Source organism: Lycium ferocissimum, chromosome 10 (assembly GCF_029784015.1).
Source record: "Lycium ferocissimum isolate CSIRO_LF1 chromosome 10, AGI_CSIRO_Lferr_CH_V1, whole genome shotgun sequence".
Taxonomy (NCBI): Eukaryota; Viridiplantae; Streptophyta; class Magnoliopsida; order Solanales; family Solanaceae; genus Lycium; species Lycium ferocissimum.
In genome coordinates, this window is record NC_081351.1 from 61,794,289 (window position 1) to 61,798,646 (window position 4,358).

Consider the following 4,358-nt stretch of genomic DNA (forward strand, 5'->3'; position numbering starts at 1 on the left):
TCAATGTAGCAACATGCTAATATATATTCTAATTTAATTATGTCATCTTTTAGCTAAGATTAACAACAATTGAGAGGGGACAAAAGAGTAGCTCTTAATTAAGCTGGCAGTAGAAGAGCAAAACCAGCAGAAATCGATACATCATGACCTAAAGAATAGCTTACCACGTGTCTAAAATATTACTCCACATTCATTTCCCCAATTTAATTTTTGCTTCTACTAAAAATCAGATTTAGGGGGTTCGATAGACACACTTGAGGACGAGTTCAGGGGTTCAATAGGAACAACACTTAGTTGAGGTGCCAAAATGAAAAAAAGGGACAAGTTTAGGGGGCTGCATATGCATTAAGCCTAGGATTTATGAGTACCTTATTTTATTGGCAATGGGATTTGGGAAATCTTTCCTAATATTTTGTTTCCTTTTCTTGCTTTCCGCCTAAGTTTCCTTTTTCAAAACATTCTCAGATTAGGATTTTAGGCCAACTAAAAATAATATCAGTGTTGCAAATTTCGTTTATTGTGTAATTGATAAATGAGTTAAATCTTTATGATACAAGACTATAGTTAACCTTTTCAATTTTATTTAATTAGTAAAATGTAATATAGATAATCACAGCACACATTAAATTCTTAGATCAATATAAATCTAGTGGTAATAAGAATATGAAGAAAAAGCACTAGATACAAACAAAAGACTGGAAATTTATAATAAAAACAGTACAATGCAAAGTATTAAAATGAAAGTGTTACAAAAATTAATATCAAGTAATCGATACCACAAAAGGACACTTTGAAATATTATAAAAGAATTACCCCTTTCTAGTCTATTAAAAAAAATTATTATTTTATGCCACGAAAAAGTCGAATTAGTTTAGATAACAAATTTTTATTTTTATTTATTTTTTAAACGCTGTACTAAATATATCTGTCCATATAAAATGAGACAGAAGGAGTATTTTAGTGAGTTATTTTCGTAACATAACTATAATTCATTCCGTATTACTTTTCCTAACATTTAATACAGTTTCTTCTAATAATATCAAATAATAAATATATTAGATAACTATTGGGAGTTAATTTCATCAACTGGAAAAGGCTTACGATAAAGTCCCGAGGGAGGTGCTATGGAGATGTTCGGAGACAAAAGGTGTACCGATGGCGTATGTGATACGCCCAAATTACACCTTTAAAACAAGGAGTAACCGGTCGTCGTCAAATATAGAACCCAACAAGGTTGAGGTTGAATCTCACAGAGAATACAACGAAGAAATGTACTTGTTAAGTGTAACGCTCAACTATTAGTCTATATTTCAAGGGAAAGGGGGCTATAATAATGATTGGTTTGAACATTGATCATTAGTTTCTAAGAGTTGTTGTTATAAAATGTAAACTATTGGTAAAAGAGACTAAGGTTGCGGTTCTAATGGAAAATAATGCGAATGAGTATCAATCCAACTTCTTTAAATGTCTAGATGCAATTAAACATAGGCTACGTAACTTTATCAAAAGTCTCTAAACCAAATTGATAAATATCATTACTAAGCTTTTCAAGCTTTAGAATGTAGAAAATGTAAACACCCATTTTGTTTCAAGTTAGCTTTCCTATCTCTAGCTCAAGCTATTAGATGGATTTAATGACCCAAATCCTTACTATCTAAGTCTTTTCCTAACTTTCACTTTCTTTTTCAAGCAAAGTAAAAATACTTAGGCACAAGTAATGTTTGCAACCATTAAGAGACATTAAAGCATGAAGAGTAGATAGAATACATCTTTAACATACATATGAAGTATAAATATGAAACCCAATCACATAACTAACACATTTAGTCTCACAACCTTAGCTAATGGGTTTAGCTACTCATTTCCATTAAATAAAGATAAAAGTAGATAAAGTATTCATAAGTGCTTACAAAGTTAATGGAAGAAGACAACAAAAAGTGGAAGATTCCTCTTTTAAAGCTTCAACAACGAAATATTCAATGCTTTTACTACTAAGAGACAAGAACTGAATAATGAATGTCTTTTGCAAAACCCTAGGAGGGTATTTATAACATCCCAAAACGTGCACCAGCTTTGGATAAAAATACCCCCGCGTGCATCACATGCGAGCCGTAGGTGGTGTCGCAGGTTCAACCTGCGAACCGTAGGTTGCGCCAAATTCTCGCAGGTGGTGCATTCTTCACTGAAGGAGTGACAGCATTGGAGGCATAATATGTGTCTCGCAAGTGGCACCTGCGTCTCGCAGGTGTTGCTTCCAATTTGCAATTTATCCAACATAACTATCACCTTCTGCGTGCAATCTGCGTCTCGCATGTATGACCTGTGAATCGCAGGTCATTCTTTCTTTCATCCTTGGCCTGTTTTGCTCCGTTATACTCTCCGAACATCTTATCCTACAAAACGACAAAAACACAAGAAAAGTAACACCAAAAATACTTGAAGAGTCACAAAAGTCTAAAGAATTAGCATTGAATGTTCTGTAATTTCACGGCACATCAGTGTGCTAGGGCGATCAAGGACATGTACGATGGAGCCAACACTTGGGTAAGGACAACCGGAGGAGACTTGGAACCCTTCCTAGTTGTGATGGGGTTGCATCAGTTTCAGCTCTTAACCCCTTTTTATTTGCCTTGGTGATGGATGAATTGACGCGAAAAATCCAAGGTGAGTTGCCATGGTGTATTTTATTTACGGAAGACACAGTGTTGCTTGAAGAGACCCGTGATGGAATTAACGCTAAGTTGGAGGTTTGGAGACAAACCTTGGACTCCAATGGGTTCAAGTTGAGTAGGACAAGACAGAATACTTGGAGTGTAAGTTCAGTGACATAGCGCATGAGTAAGACGTGGAGGTGAGGCTCGAGACATAAGCCATCCAAAAGTGAGAAAGTTTTAAGTATCTTGGGTCCATTATCCATGAAATTGAAGAGATTGACGATGATGTCACAAATTGTATTGGGGCACGGTGTATGAAATGGAGGCTCGCTTCCTGAGTGTTGTGCGATAAGAAAGTGCCACAAATACTTAAAGGTAAGTTCTACAAAGTGGTGGTTAGACCAACTATGTTGTGTGGGACGGAATGTTGGACATTCAAGAAATCTCACATCCAGAAGATGAAGGTTGCAGAAATGAGGATGTTGTGATGGATGTGTCGACATACAAGGAATAGTAGGATTAGAAATGAAGTTATCTCGGATAAGGTGGGAGTAGCCTCGGTGGAGGACAAGATCATTTGGACAAGTGCAAAGGAGATGCATAGAGGCCCCAGTGCGAAAGTGTGAGAGGTTGGCTATGGATGGTTTCAAGAGAGGTAGAGGTAGGCTAAAGAAGTATTGAGGAGAAGTGATTACATAGGACATAATGCAATTGTAACTTACCGAGGACATGACCTTAGGTAGGAGGCTGTGGAGGACACGGATTACGATAGAAGGTTAGTAGGTAGTAGAGTGTTGTCTCACGGACTTCCCATATTAGTAGGCGTAGAATTATCTTGTAGCTTATTGCATTTCGATTTATGCTACTACCTGCTGTCTCTTGTACTGCGATTATCGTATTAGTTGTTGTAGTTACTGTTTCTTTTCTACATAATGCTTTGTTGTGCTTTCTTTTGTATTTTGCGATGATTTCTTTAAAATTCTCGTCTTTGACCTTATCTGGAATGTTTTTTGTTGAGCCGAGGGTCTATCGGAAACAACGTCATTACCTCTCAAGGTAGATGCAGGGGCGGCTCAAGAATCTTTATGGCCTAAAGCCAAACTTTGGAAAAGAGGCCTGAAAAGATAATTTTTTGAAAAAAATTGCATATATATTTTTTGAAGCCTATATAATTGATGTAATTGTTTTAATACTTTCAATACGATCTTTCGGACATGTTCATGGCGATGATTTAAGAGATAGACTAATATCTTGTGACACCTCGAAATTTTTCCGTACTTGAGTGACGAGTAGAACGATGAAGAGCTTGAGTATATGATGTGTTGTTAAGTTGGGAATGGCCAATCATGAATTTTGTGGAAATAATAAAGTTGTGAAGATTTTCCACCCGTTGGTCGTATAGTGCACAATACGGCCCGTAAAGTGATTTACGGACCGTATAGTGCGATCGTCCTCCAAGCGCTCCAAAAATCTCAACTTTCTCGTTTTTCTTAAGCTTAAATACGTGCATGGAGGACGGACCGTAAACTAGTATACGGTCCGTAAACCGTGGTTTACGACCACCGTACAGCCGACGACTGTTCATTAAAAATCAGCTTTTGTGATTAATATAAGGGACCCTTTTCATTCTCATTTCATTTCCATACTTCACCTCCACGCTTCAAGAAATCTCTAGAGAGTTCCAAACATTTCATCCATGAGAAA